Here is a 15,813-nt window from a genome sequence, read left to right on the forward strand (position 1 = left end):
AGTCTCTGCAAGTGCAAGCAGCGGGTGACCTACTACAGAGCCTTGCAGTCAATGGGTAGTCCTTATTCTTGTGTGGGTGACCTTAGTTGAACTTCACACAGGTTGTTTTCTGCATAGGTGTCATTCAAGGAAAACAAACAAAAAACTCAGAATAAGAGCCATGCCCGGTGTCATTAACTAACGAGGTCCTTTGGCATCCTCTCTTCCCCAGCGTCCCTCCTGCTTCCCTCCAACTCTCTCCCTTCCTCTTGCTCCCCCTCTCCTCCACTCCATTCCAGTCTATTCCACTCACCCCCCCCCCCCCCCCCGCAGATTCTGTCCATCCTGGAGCTCACACTCAGTATACATACATACATACATACATTCGTCCTACACCTGAGTAACCAAAGACTTGGAAACAATGAGGAGGAGACTCAAGAAGTAATGCCATTCAAAACTAAACATTAAGTCATTGTGTAAATTCTGTGAAAGGAAAAGTGGATAGGGTATGCCTGTAAATGGCATAGCTCTCCCTGCTCACCTAGCCTTTTCAATGACAGCACCCACCCCATACCCACCCCCCTTACTGTCATGGATGCTTTTCATGATCCCTGAGAGGAAGAAAATATCCCCTGTTGCTGAACCCTGGCTTTTCACACTGCAGATGACCCTCTTGGACAGATGCAGGAACTCTCTCCCTCCCAGTCCCAGAGAGGGTGTTTTGACCCACCCTTGATCTCTTTCTTGGTTTGTTTTCTTTCAATGGTGGTAAACACAGACCTCCTTTGAACCTTTGATAAGCCTACAGTTTACAATCACACTCCTTTAGCTTGATTTTTAATACAACTCCCGGGGTCAGGATCATGACTTTAGAGTCACGGTTGGTTTGCCCAATGAGAGGACTCCTGTGTGTGTGTGGGGGGGGGGGGGGGGGGGGGCGGGGGGGATTGCCCACTTTGCTTTCTCCCGCCTCCCTAAAATGTCACCAGTGGATTTCATGTAACCCACGTACGGTCTCCTGGGATTGGAGTGTGTTAAATAAGGGGGCCGACATTGCCATTCTTTGGAACATCATCTCCCGCCTTTGAGATTGTGCTTCCCGGCGTACGAGCGACATTTCTGGACAGTTTGGCTGAAAGACACTCACAGAAATTCTTCACAGGTTGGAGGATTTCTTACGTTGTTGACAAATGCCACATACGCACACATGTGTGTGCACTTGATTCACAGTTGCCACCCGTGGGGGATCCATCCGGGGATCCATCCCGCAACCCGTGCATGTGCCCTTGACCTCAATCGAACCTGGGACCCTTTAGTCTGCAGGCCGACGCTCTATCTTCCCTGAGCCAAACCGGCTAGGGTGTAATTTTCCTTTTTAAATCCCCTCATTTTTATTGAGTACATTGCTGACTGTTACCTATCCTACGCCAACCTAAGTAAGAGAAGTATGTGTCTGTCATTTTATTTTAATTTTTATCCAATCCCAGAGGTTTCCTGCCCCCCCACCCCGCTTTGCCTTCTTTGCCCTCCCTCATCTATCACCAACGGAGTTCATGTAACCCACTTACATCTCCTCTTTTGCTTGACATGTATACAAGGTTAAAACACACACACACACACACACACCCTCCATTCGACAGAGTGTTATCCCAATATGTTGAGAATCTGCTTCCTGGCAACTGCCTCAAATGAACTCACAGACATTCTCCACAGATTTGAATCTTTTTTGATGTTCACACATCCATCCATCCATCCATCCATCCATCCATCCATCCATGGGGAAGTTAAAGATGAATGATAAAAGGGTGTCTGTCGTGAGTGGCACATTTGGAGCGGTGTGTGTGGTGGAGGGAGGATGATCACAACCGGCAACTGGAGCAGAGTGTGCTGGCCCGTTTGGTGACCCAGAGTTATTGAGTCAAATCATCCCTCACCAGGCCTCCCGCGACCCTCATCGCTCCACTCCCATCTATGTCTCTCCTCCTAGGGGATCTAAGACACCGAGATCTACTGTTGACCTTCGCCTTGGACCCTGGACTCACGCCCCTCAAACCCCTCCCTCTCGCTCCCCACCCCTCTCTCGCGGGATTCCCAAACGGGTGAGGGCTGGTTCCTGGGTTGGCAGATAGAGGGCACTCTTTCCCACCCGGACAGGCCAGGCCGGTTTCTCAAACAGCACAGCCTCCCTCCCTGAAGTTGGTGAGCTGCGGGCCTGAGGGTGGGGGGACTCCAAGAAGCCCGAGGCGAGGGAGGTCACCAGAGAGCTTTCTGCATTTGAATGAAGCCCTGGAGTGAGATCCATTGGAATGAATTGCCCTGACCTCCTCCCCTCCCGCTTGCTCCATCCTCCACCCCCTACTCCCCATCCCCCACCCCAGCTCCCTTCCTCTCAGCCCTCAGGTCAGGGGCTTCTGAGACTCTGAGCCTGGGGCAGGGAGGGTTGGGGGAGAGGGGAATCACGCAGGCAGGGGGAAAGCTGAGTTGTTTCCTGTGAGTGTATTTGAGCCCCAAGGTCCGTGTGGGCCCAGCAGAAATCTGTGTCTGTGGGGGCGACCCTCCTGCCTGCTAAGAGGTGCTGTCCCACCCTGGCCGGTCATTTCCCTGCCCCATCTGGGAGCTGGGCTCTCCTGCCCTGGTTCTGCACACAGGTGTGCGCCCGGCTCTCCACTCTCCACACAGCCTGGTTCCCAGGACCTGCAGTGAATCACTCAGACCCCCCGCTCCTGAGGCCAGTCCTTTCATCTCAGCCCCCACAGCTGCCCTTGGTCAGCCCTGGGTGACCAAGCCCTCATTACCACTGAGTGGCTACACATGGCCCTCTTGCCTACTGGGAGCCACTGAGCAAAAGGGTTTTGCCCTCAGCTCCAAGCTGCCTTTCGGCGGACACCACTTCAGTCCGGGGCCGAAGCTCTCAGTGGACAGACAGGCTGAGGTGGCCAAGCCAGGGCAGGCTCCAGGCAGCGACCGGATCCTCAGGTCAGGTCCCCTTTGTCCAGCCCACCTGTGTTCTGTCCAGGTCTTGGGAGATGGCACTGCCCCACATGGGGGAGTGGCAGCTTGTCATAGCAGCCAGGCTTGCGGTGGACTCAGAACCAGCTCAGGAGGTGTGGCATGCTCCTAGTGCCCTGGTAAACCAGTTCTCCGGGCAGGGAGAGTCCTTGAATGTAGCATCTGGGCAATTTCTGTGGTGTAAATACTCCCACCATGGCCCATTCCAGGCTCCCATGGTGACTGTCGGTTAATGCATTGAGCTCAGAGTTGGGGAGACAAGCACAGTCTGCTCCCCCCAGCACACCTTGTGCCTCTTCCTACCTCCCTCCCCTCACCCCAACCACACTGCCATGCCTTCCATGGGAATGCTCAAGTCCCAGCCGTCCCTGCTCACAAAAACCTCTGCAGGGTAGGGGATTTCACTGCTAGCCCCTAGACAGCGGCCTTGAAGCTCTTGGGATCCTCAGCAATAAAGCACTTTACATCCTCCCCCCCGCCCCCCAGCCAAAAAAAAAGATAAGGATAACCAGGAAGCTGGTCGTGCCCACAGGGGCCTGGAAAGATGGGGGCGGGCCCCTAATATTCCAAAACAGGTCTAGCTGCAGGCAAGGTGGGTAGCATTCAACTCAGTGGTGCCAGGAACTGGCCAAACCTCTCCCTCCTCTGCTTTCTAGTGGCAGGGGTGGGGTGGGGTGGGGTGGTGGTGGTGGTGCGGGCTAGGTTGCCAAAAAGATTGGCATTTTTTTTTCTTGGATGGAGGGACCCCCTGAGTGTAATTTCTCCCAAGTGTTGGTGAGTATGTACCCCCAAAAAGGGGACACTCAAGGTACCGCGGCCTGGTTCCCCATCTAAGGAGATACATGGGTAGCGAGCTGAGCCGAGAGTGAGAGGCATCTCTGCCAGCCTCTGGGGCTGCTTGGGGCCATTCTGAGCGGGGAGGGTCCCCCATGAATCGGGTCGCTCGGGCTCTGCGTGGAAGTTCATCATGGAGAAAGGACTGTTGGCAAACAGACATACCTTTAGTCTGTCTCCAGATGAGATTCCTCTCAGGATGTTCCCTTTTTAAAAATCATCATTCTTGCCCTAACCGGTTTGGCTCAGTGGATAGAGCAGCGATGGCGAACCTTTTGAGATCGGTGTGCCAGCATTTTGAAAAACCCTAACTTAACTCTCGTGCCCTGTCACATATAGAAATTTTTTGATATTTGCAACCATGGTAAAACAAAGACTTATATTTCTGATATTCATTTTATATATTTAAATGCATTTAACAGAGAAAAAATCAACCAAAAAAAAAATGAGTTGTGTCATAGGTTCGCCATCACTGGGATAGAGCGTCAGCCTGCGGACTCAAGGGTCCCAGGTTCAATTCCAGTCAAGGGCATGTACCTTGGTTGCGGGCACATCCCCAGTAGGGAGTGTGCAGGAGGCAGCTGATCAATGTTTCTCTCTCATCGATGTTTCCAACTCTCTATCCCTCTCCCTTCCTCTCTGTAAAATAAATAAATAAATAAATAAATAAATAAATAAATAAAGTATATTTTAAAAAATAAAAACCATCACATTCTCCCCTGTTGGTTCAGTCTCTGGCTCATTGAAGTCTACATACACACGACCCTTCTAATAAAACCCCACAAAAACCAACAACCAACATATGTTGGCGTCACTGGCTTAAAGACAGACATGCAGACAGACAGACAGACAGAGACAAACCTCTGAGTCCCTATCAGGTGAACTGGGGACGATTTGAGCAGGAAAATATAGGTTGTCCCTGTCCCATGCCCTCATTGAAAGGGGACAGGTTCTGATTTTAAAACAGCCGTCTGTCGGTCGGTCGGTTGGTGGGGTACCCCTACCTACCGCTGTGGGAACACAAGCTTGACTCCCAGGGAGAGGGAGACTTGGTTGGGTAGGGTTAAGAACAGGTAAAGTAGCCCCGGCCGGCCGGTCGGCGTCTCCGAGAGCTTCAGGACCTTCACCTGTTAGGATCATTGCCATTTTTCCAAAAGCGGTATGAGTGAGGAGAAGGGGAGATTCCCTCTCACAGTCCTCGGAGCATCCCTCGCTTCGCTTCTGTGTGTTTTCTCTTTGTAAAACCAATTTCTGTCTTTTGTTGTTGTTGTTTTCTACACTCTTTCTAAGGGTGACCTGGCTTCTGACAGCAGAAACTGACGCCTCTAGCATTTCACAGCAGACCTCATGGACAGATTCTGTTGCCTCGCCCTCAGAAACCAGCAGGTGTATACATCGTGTTCACGGAAAAACATGCAAACCCATAGAGATCTTTCATGAGTTTATTTGAGCCAAACTGTCCACACTTGCCAGGAAGCAGAACCGCAAGGGGTTGGGACAATGCTCCGGAGAATGGCTGTTTTTCACTGTGTTTTATTCATTCTTTCTCTAAATTATTATTTAATGCATTTTTATTGATTTCTGAGAGAAAGGGAGAGGGAGAGAGTGATAGAAACACCCACTACTGGGGATCGAGCCCACAACCGGGCCTGCACCCTTGACTAAAATCGAACCCCGAACCCTTCGGTCTCCAGGCCGATGCTCTACCCACTGACCAAAACCAGCTGGGGCGTTACTTTGTTTTATACGTGACAATCCAATCCAAGGAGGAGACATACGTGGGTTACAGGAAATCCACTGGTGATAGATGAAGGAGAGACGGAGGGAGGGAGGGAGGAAAGGGAGGTTGGGGTGGGGCATGGGGGTACACCTCTGGTATTTGATATAAAGCAAAATGATAGATGCATACTTCTTTTTTAAAAATATATATTTTTATTGATTGCAGAGAGGGAGGGAGGGTGAGAGAAACATCATTGATGAGGGAGAATCGGGGATCAGCGGCCTCCTGCATGCCCCATAGTGGGGCTCGAGCCCGTGACCAGGGTGGGCATGCTCCCTGGCCCCGAATCGAACCCAGGACCTTAAGGTCTGCCACAGGCTGACATCGGCTCTACCCACTGAGCCAAACCTGCCACGGCCACACCTACTCCTTTTCCTTAGGTGGGTGCAGGATAGATAGTTAACAGGCAACAATACACGTGATAACAATAACAATGAAGGAATTTATGGTCTCTTTCCTGCAGGGCACCCAGGGGCATTTGCTTGTGTGTGTGTGTGGGGGGGTGGAGATTTGGGGAGGGGGAGAGAGTAGGGGGGCTAATGTTACAAGCTCCTCTGACATTTCAGAGGTGTGTTGTCTTACATGCAAAAGGACCATAGGTTCAGTTAAGGTAAACGCTGACCTGGTCAGGGAAGACTCAGGCCTAGGATGCGACTACCCACCACAAGTGCTCTTAGTGACAGCCTCCCTTCAGACCATCCCTGCAGTCGATTTAGGCCTTTCAGTTTGCAAGACTGCCAGGCAGGCCTTCCCCTGAGCTCGACGGGTTAGCATGTGGCCCCTTTTGTCCACAGTTGTGTGGGAATAAAGGAGTCATCCTTTCTGTCAAAAAGGGAGCTTAGGCAGCCTCCATTTTGGCTCCAGGGACTTGGCAGCCGCCGTTTCGAAATGGCATAGGTCAACCCCTCCCTCTTATCCTCTCCTCTCCACGCACCCCTCCCCCCTGTTTTAATTTCGCTGTTTTGTTTCTCTTTTAAACAAATTCACATTTCATTTATGTTGACATAAACTGTACAGAATTAACTTTCTTCACCGAAAATAACAGCTATGTTTTCTGTATTCTTCCTAGATAAACTACAAAACGCATTCTTGTAGGTTGTCTAGGTTTCGCTTATAAATTGAGATGGGGCAGTAGATGTATCCACGGAAAAAGACAGAATGAAACAGACCGATCTGTTGTCAGGATCCATGGCCTCTGATCCTGTCTTGACCATGAAACAGAAGTGTTCCGCATATTCTAGCTTATGGAGCCCTAACTGGTTTGGCTCAGTGGATAGAGCATCTGCCTGCTGACTAAAAGGTCTCAGGTTTGATTCCTGTCAAGGGCATGTACCTTGGTTGTGGGCACATCCCCAGTAGGAATTGTGCAGGAGGCAGCTGATCAATGTTTCTCTCTCATCGATGTTTCTAACTCTCTATCCCTCTCCCTTCCTCTCTATAAAAAAAAATAAATAAAATACATTTAAAAAAATAAAAATTATCATTCTCCCCTTTTGGTTCAGTCTCTGGCTCACTGAAGTCTACATACACGGGACCCTCCTAAAAAAAAAAAAAAAAAAAAAAAAAACCCACCCCACAAAAACCAACAACCAAGTAAGTTGGCATCACTGGCTTGAGTCAAACTGTCCACACTTGCCGGGAAGCAGAACCGCAAGGGGTTTGGACAATGCTCCAGAGAATGGCTGTTTTTCACTTTGTTTTATTCATTCTTTTTTCTAAATTATTACTTAATACATTTTTATTGATTTCTGAGAGGAAGGGAGAGGGAGAGAGCGATAGAAACGTCCAGGATGACAGAGGATCACCCGTCCACTGCTTCCTGCACACCCGCTCCTGGGGATCGAGCCCACAACCGGGCCTGCTCCCTTGACTGTAATCGAACCCAGGACCCCTTCCGTCCCCAGGCCGATGCTCTACCCACTGACCCAAACTGGCCGGGGCGTCACTTTGTTTAATACATGACAATCCAATTCAAGGAGGAGACATCAGTGGGTTACAGGAACTCCACTGGTGATAGATGAAGGAGGGAGAGAGCGATGGAGGTACCAAAGTGGGGCGGGGGTGGGGGGGCCGACCTCTGAGATTGAATAAAAAGTGAAATGATAGACGCACACTTCTTTTTATTTATTTTATTAATGTTTTACAGATAGGAAGGGAGAGGGAGGGAGTGAGAAACCTCATCAATGAGAGAGAATCTTGGATCGGCCACCTCCTGCACGCCCCCTAGTGGGGCTCGATTCTCTGACCCGGGCTGGTGGGCATGCGCCCGGGACCCAAAATCGAACCCGGGACCTTAAGGTCCGCCTCAGGCTGACCTCGGCTCTACCCACTGAGCCAAACCGGCCAGGGCCACACCTAGTTCTTTTCCTGAGGTGGGTGCAGGATAGATAGTTAACAGGCAACAATACACGTGATAACAATAGCAATGAAGGAATTTATGGTCTGTCCTGCAGAGCCCCCAGGCGCATTTGCTTGTGTGTGTGTGGGGGGGAGGGGGCAGGGGGGGTGAAGGGTGCGGGCCGGGATGGTGGGATGTTACAAGTTCCTCTGACATTTTATAGCATAGGTATGTTGTGTCTTAGATGCTAAGGTAAACACTGACCTGGTCTGGGAAGACTCTGGCCTAGGTAGGACGGGACTACCCACCACTACTGCTCTTAGTAACAGTCTCCCTTCAGACCATCCCTGCAGTGGCTTTAGGCCTCTCGGTTTGCAAGACCGCCAGGCAGGCCTTCCCCTGAGCTCGTAGGGTTAGCATGTGGCCCCTTTCGTCGTCCACAGTTGTGTGGGAATAAAGGAGTCATCCTTTCTGTCAAAGAAGGGAGTTTAGGCAGCTTCCCTTTTGGCTCCAGGGGCCTGGCAGCTGCCATTTTGAAACAGCAAAGGTCAAGCCCTCCCTCTTATCCTCTCCACCCCGCCTCCCCCCCCACCCCACCCCGTTTTAATTTCGGCATTTTGTTTTTCCATTAAACAAATTTACATTTTATTTATGTTGACATAGACTGTACAAAATTGACTTTCTTCACCGAAAATGACAGCGATGTTTTTTGTATTCCTAGACCAACTACAAAACGCATTGTTGTAGGTTGTCTAGGTTTCGCTTATAAATCGAGACGCGACAGTAGATGTAACCATGGAAAAAGAAGGAATGAAACAGACTGATCTGTTGTCAGGATCCATGGCCTCTGATCCTGTCTTGACCATGAAACACAAGTGTGCCACATGTTCTTGCTAAAAAGCTTATGAGGATATAGGCTCAACGAAGGAATGTAAACAGCGACACCCAGATGTGAGTGTAAGGATGGCGGGTTCTTTGTTCAATGTTTCACAGTCATTTGTTTAAGATCATCGAATAAAGACAAAAATCCACACCGAAATCCTTGTCTGGCAAGCTCATGCTTCTTTCACTAGCTGGTCATTTCACTGTTGGTTACAGATTTCTCATAGCACACTTAAAACTCCCGCTAGTCAGAGGTTAGTCGTGAGCTTCATTGCACAATTTTATGAAACAGATTCCTCCCACACCTTCTCAAAATTTATTTCTTCAAAGAACTGATAACTCAATGCCCAACAACTGTGACAATGAATGTGATGTCTGCAATGACCTCACTAAAACAAGCCCAAAGTGCCATCAGCAGAGATCACACAGAAGTGCAACGTGGCGCTTCCGATGATGCCTACCGCCCTCTGGAAGAACAACAGTTAGTTCTCCAAAGCATGAGAGTTCACACCGTGGCCATTTAAGCAGAGGATCAGTGGCTACTCTACTCAAGAGATCCAGTTATTAAGTGACCCACCTATATCTTACAGCTTTTCTCTGTTTCCTTTCAAATTTCTCAGATTTTTTTTCAATATCAGATATAAGAGAGAACGCATTTTAAAAGTCCCTCGGGTATTTCCGACACTTTCGGAATTATCTGTAGGAAGCTCTTAGTTGTGTAGACTTTGATGTATGTGTCCACCGTTAAATCCAAATAATGTTTCACATCGAAATGCATGTTAAGCAAAGCTAAGCTACTTGACCTTTGCCCTGTCAAAGTGTTCCTCGGGTGTGCTTAGAGACGCTTTCGACCGTTTTCATAGCGTTCGTTCTCAACCTTCATTACAGGGAGAATTCATAGGACCTTTAGCAATGTATAAACATGAGGAAAAAACTTGATGTCTGGCAGGTGGAGGGGGCCATGGTGGATGGGAGCTCTATGTCTTTTCCTCTGGGTATCCACTTGATTCTCCAACAATGCAGCTCAGCTGAGAGTGCTGCATCGGGATTGGGTAAGTCGCTGCAGTACATGTCAGCCTGGTGTTCCTCTGGCATATTGAAATTGAGCCGTCCCATGACAGAGGGGACCAGAGATCAGCATTGAAGAGCTTTGGAGGAACTGTTCTGAGACTATCTCTTTCAGTTCCTGAACAATGTGTTCCACTGTTGTGACGCTTAGAGGCTCTTTATAGCACCTCTCGGAAGTCAGCTGAGACTCCAGGTTCCCTTGCTGAGCTCTGCGGAGCTTCCCAGGGAGCTTCATCAGAATAGCAAGTGTGGTTGCCAAATCGGTGGCTTCCTCAAACCAAAATTCACAATAAACTTCAATATCTTCCATCCCTTCATGTAGCGAATGCAGCGCCTGCAGTCGAGCTACTGGCTGCAGAGAAGACATCAGAGGTCTGACCCTGGAGATTTTTCCCAGAGGCTCCTGTGAAAGGTAGAACGTTTTGAAGAACAACAATGATAACCACGAAATCAAAATCTGTTGCTGCACTGCAGAGTGCGAATGCTCGGCCCGCTATACAGTTTTCCCATCTACTATGTGTGTCCTCATATATACCGCCTATACAGAAAACAAGCGCTTGCAGGAACTCCACTACAATTTCAAAAGCATCGTGCCTGCCCGCCCGCTGAGAATGGCTAATTTCCTTCAGTTCTTTCCCGCTTTCTTCATTGTTCTGGAAGAGGACAGAAACGACACTGTCAAGCTCTAAAAGCGGTTGTGGTGACGGATGGAAAAAAGATCAAACTTCCTCCATTGTTCCAAACGCAACAGACGCTCCCGTGACAGGCACAGGGAAGAGCAGAGTGTGTGGACAGCTTGGGGAGGGATGTTTCTCCAAAAGTCTAGAAGCAACAACTTTCGTTTTGGAAGGAAAGCCACTGGACACAATGTAAGCCTGGCTACGACAATATTCCATGCGTAATCCCCACTTCTCGGGTCTCGTCGTGGGAAATGTCATAGCCAAAATTTCGGCAGCGGCTTCAGAAGGCAGGAAACCCACAGATTCCTCTCTCAGGTCACGAGCTTCGTCAGCAACCCTCACCAACGCGGGCAGGTGCCCTTCCCCTGCTGTGTCCACTACGTGCGTGCGTGCGTGCATCCCTCTGTCAGGGGCCATGGAAAAGAAGGGAGAGCCTCTCACTCCCCTGAGCGTTCCTTCCCGGAATGCGGCTCTCACGGATCTCTAGCATCTGCTTCTGCTTGTACTTTTGAACAGAACGGTGCGTTGACTGCTGTGGTCTCAAAGGGCTTTCTCAGAGAGAACCTCTTCTCCAGAATTTATTGGGCACTCCGACAGTGCCTGCCTGCCTGCCTGCCTGCCTGCCTGCCTGAAAGTTATCGGGAGTGAAGAGGCCTTCTGGGATTTCATCAGCTTCATGTCCATCTAGAGCAGTGGTTCTCAACCTTCCTAATGCCGTGACCCCTGAATACAGTTCCTCATGTTGTGGTGAACCCCAATTTCATTGTTACAGATTGAACATAATGAAAGCATAGTGATTAATCACAAAAAACAATATGCAATTATACATGTGTTTTCCGATGGTCTTAGGTGACCCCTGTGAGAGGATCGTTCAACCCCCAAAGGGGTCGCGACCCACAGGTTGAGAACCGCTGATCTAGAGGTATCTTTTGTTTTCCCATAAGAATCAAAACTGCAAATAAAGATTTTAAAGTATTCGTTTGTTTACTTTCTCTTCAAGGGTTAAAGGTAAAGTGTCTTCATCCTGTTCTTCACCCCCTTCTGTACTGGAGTTCTGAGCAAGGCTGTTGTTGATCGCTCTATGTTTGTTTTTGTTCCTGTTCAGAAGTTTCGTCAATTTTTTTTCCTGTTTCCATGTCCTGATTTCATCTTCGCTCAATTCTTTTATTCGTTTTCTATCTCTACTATGTGGATTGTTCAAATGATTGGTAAGATCACCTATTGTTGGTATTACATTATCTCAAAGAACTGTCCTATAAGGAAGGACTAGTTCTACAGATCATAGAGGTCTCAGAGTGTTTGGCACAACATCGATAATGTTTATTGAGTTGTTCAGGTGTTTTATCTTCTAAGTTTGCTCTCCTACAATTTCCCACCCACTTCTGGCATCTGGCCGGATCCCTCGGGAACCTGAAGAAGGCCAAATCTGACTGCATTCTCTTCCACGTGCAGTCCGCCGGCGCCGCCCCCTGCCCTCCCCCCCCAGAAGTTTGGCATCTTCGCTGGCGCCCCACCCCCTCCACCTGGGGCCGGTCCAGCACTCCCCCCCCACCCCCATGCCCAGCACTGTCTTAATAACACAAAATGCAAGTACAAAACATTGTACAAGTATGCTTTTCACTACATGGAAGTGCAATAATACATTTGTGTGGCTTTTTAAAATATATCTTCATTGATTTCAGAGAGGAAGGGAGAGGGAGAGAGAGCCATAGAAGCATCTACCATGAGAGAGAATCACCCATCGGCTGCCTCCTGCACACCTCCTACTGGGGAGCAAGCCCGTGACCCAGGCCTGCGCTGGAATGGAACCCCGGACCCTTCGGGTCCCCAGGCCGATGCTCTACCCACTGACCAAAACAGGCCAGGGCGGCACTTTGTTTTATACACTACAATCCAAGGAGGAGATGTAAGTGGGTTACAGGCAATCCACTGGTGATAGATGAGGGAGGGAGGGAGGTGGGAGAAAGCAAAGGGGGTGGGGGTGGGGGTGGGGTGTGGGGCGAACCTCTGGGATTGGATAAAAAGTAAAATGATAGACACATACTTCTTTTTTGTAAAATATATTTTTATTGATTTCAGAGAGGATGGGAGAGAGATAGAAACCTCATCGATGAGAGAGAATCTTGAATTGGCAGCCTCCTGCACACCCCCTAGTGGGTCTCGAGCCCATGACCTGGGCGGGCGGGCATGAGCCCGGGACCCGAATCGAACCCAGGACCCTAAGGTCCACCGGAGGCTGACTTTGGCTCTACCCACTGAGCCAAACCGGCCAGGGCCTCACCTACTTCTTTTCCTGAGGTGGGTGCAGGATAGATAGTTAACAGGCAACAATACACGTGATAATAGCAATGAAGGAATTTATGGTCTGTCCTGCAGAGCCCCCAGGCACATTTGCTTGTGTGGGTGGGGTGGGGTGGGGTGGGGGGAGGGGAAGGGGATGGAGGCGGGGCGGGCTGGTGCGGGGACGGCGGGATGTTACAAGTTCCCCTGACATTCCAGAGTTATGTTGTGTTGGATGCAAAAGGACCATAGGTTCACTTAATGTAAACACTGACCTTGTCAGGGAAGACTCCGGCCTCTGACGCGACCAGCCACCACAACTGCTCTTAGTAACAGTCTCCCTTCAGACTAGACTTGTGGTCGCTTTAGGCCTTTCAGTTTGCAAGACCACCACGCAGCCCTTTTCTGAGCTCGTGGGGTTAGCATGTGGCTCCTTTCATTGTGCACAGTTGTGTGGGAATAAAGGAGTCATCCTTTCTGTCAAAGTAGGGAGTTTTAGCCTTAACTGATTTGTCTCAGAGGATAGAGAGTTGTCCTGAGGACGGAAGGGTCCCGGGTTTGAGTCCAGAGAAGGGCACCTGCCTGTGGTGTGGGCTCCTTCCCCAGTGGGTGGGCGGAGCGGGGGGGGGCGCGGCGTGCAAGGAGGCAGCCGCCATTTTGGCTCTAGTGACTTGGCAGCTGCCATTTTAAAAAGTATATATTTTATTGATTTTTTTTACAGAGTGGAAGGAAGAGGGATAGAGAATTAGAAACATCAAAGAGAGAGAAACCTCAATCAGCTGCCTCCTGCACACCCCCTACTGGGGATGTGCCCACAACCAAGGTATATGCCCTTGACCGGAATCAAACCCGGGACTGTTCAGTCCGCAGGCCGATGCTCTATCCACTGAGCCAAACCAGTTAGGGCGGCAGCTGCCATTTTGAAATGGCAAAGGTCAATCCCTCCCTTTTATCCTCTCACTGCCGCTCCAAATCCCCCGTTTTAATGTTCGTGTTTTAATAGCACGAAATACAAGTACAAAACCTTGTACAAGTATACTTTTTACTCCACGGAGGTGGAATAATACCTTTGTGTTGTTGTTGTCATTGTGTGTGTGTGTGTGTGTGTGTGTGTGTCTTTTAATATATCTTCATAGATTTCAGAGAGGAAGGGAGAGGTAGGTAAGTAGAGAGAGAGAGAGAGAAACACCCACGATGAGAGAGAGAATCATGGGGTCGGCTGCCCCCTGCACACCTCCTACTGGGGATCGAGCCCCCAACCCGGGCCTGCTCCCTGGACTGTAATCAAACCCAGGACCCCTTTGTTCCCCGGGCCAATGCTCTACCCGCTGACCAAAACCGGCCGGGGCGTGACTTTGTTTTATAAGTGACAATCCAAGGAGGAGATGAAAGCCGGTTACAGAAAATCCACTGGTGATAGATTAGGGAGGGAAGGAGGGAGGGAGGGAGGCAAAGGTGGGGTGGAGTGGAGTGGGGAGTGGTGGGGGGCGGGAGGAAACCTCTGGGATTGGATAAAAAGTGAAATGATAGCCCTGGCTTGTAGGCTCAGTGGATCGAGCATCAGCCTGGGGACTGAAGCTTCCCTGGTTTGATTCCGGTCAAGGGCATGTGCATGGGTGGAGGGCTCGATCCCCAGTGGGGGACATGCAGGAGACGGCCAATCCACGATTCTCTCTCATCATTGATGTTTCTATCTCTCTTTCTCTCTCCCTTCCTCTCTGAAATCAATAAAAATATTTTTTAAAAAAGTAAAATGATAGACACACACTTCTTTTTTTTAAAGATGTATTTTTGTTGATTTCAGAGAGGAAGGGAGAGGGAGGAAGAGAGATAGAAACATCATCCATGAGAGAGAATTATGGATTGGCCAGCTCCTGCATGCCCCCTAGTGGGGCTGGAGCCCGTGACCTGGGCAGGCATGAGCCCTTGACCGGAATCGAGCTCTCCCTGCTCTCCTTGCCTTTTCAATGACAGCACCCACCCCATACCCACCTCCTTACTGTCATGGATGCTTTTCATGATCCCTGAGAGGAAGAAAATATCCCCTGTTGCTGAACCCTGGCTTTTCACACTGCAGATGACCCTCTTGGACAGATGCAGGAACTCTCTCCCTCCCAGTCCCAGAGAGGGTGTTTTGACCCACCCTTGATCTCTTTCTTGGTTTGTTTTCTTTCTCCTTTTAACCTTTGATAAGCCTACAGTTTACAATCACACTGCTTTAGCTTGATTTTTAATACAACTCCCGGGGTCAGGATCATGACTTTAGAGTCACGATTGGTTCGCCCCATGAGAGGACTCAGTGTGTGTGTGTGTGTGTGTGTGTGTGTGTGTGTGTGTGCCCGAGCGCGCGTGCGCATCTGTGTGTGTAAATCCGCAGTCACGCATGGACACTTCTTGATCTGAATGGTCCTTCAGCATCCATGAGCACCCTTCAGCCCCTGCCTTGTCCCAGACAGCGTCCCCTGCTTGTCCTTCCCCCGCTCTTGTCCAGCAGGAATTGGGGAAGTCCAGTCACCTGGCTCTGCCCTCCCTAGAGGAGGCTGCAGGAGGGGGGTTGCATTGGCGCTTCTCGACCAGCAGAGGGCAGGGCTGGCTCTCTGGCCCCGCCTGGGCTGGGCCAGCTGGTTGACTTCCAACCACCCGCCCCCCACCCCCCTCCCAGCCTTACCCCACTCCCTCTCAGGATGGATGGTTAGGCCTGGCTCAGAGACCAAGTCCGCGCCAGGCCACATGGGCCTGCAGAAGCCTCCGCCCCTTGAAAGGCTGGATCAATGTCATTTCTAAGGAGGTTTTCCTGTGGGGTTTTTCTGTTTGTTTGTTTGTTTGGTTTTTTTATTGGTTTATTATTATTATTATTATTTTGTTTTTTTGGGGGGATTTCTTTTTTTTAGGAGGGTTTTTGGTTTTGGTACTCTTTTTTTGTTTTTGTCAATTTTTTTGTTTGTTTGTTTTTTCTTCTGCTT

At 49.8% G+C, this 15,813-nt stretch overlaps 1 pseudogene; it reads right to left on the reverse strand.

Annotated features, from left to right (window-relative positions):
* Positions 1 to 11,490: 11,490 nt before the first annotated feature.
* LOC138993445 (52 kDa repressor of the inhibitor of the protein kinase pseudogene) lies at positions 11,491 to 12,006 on the reverse strand (annotated as a pseudogene).
* Between the last annotated feature and the right edge of the window lie 3,807 nt (positions 12,007 to 15,813).

This window comes from Myotis yumanensis, unplaced genomic scaffold (genome assembly GCF_028538775.1).
Source record: "Myotis yumanensis isolate MYYU_CA2020_CCGP unplaced genomic scaffold, mMyoYum1.0.hap1 SCAF_15, whole genome shotgun sequence".
Taxonomy (NCBI): Eukaryota; Metazoa; Chordata; class Mammalia; order Chiroptera; family Vespertilionidae; genus Myotis; species Myotis yumanensis.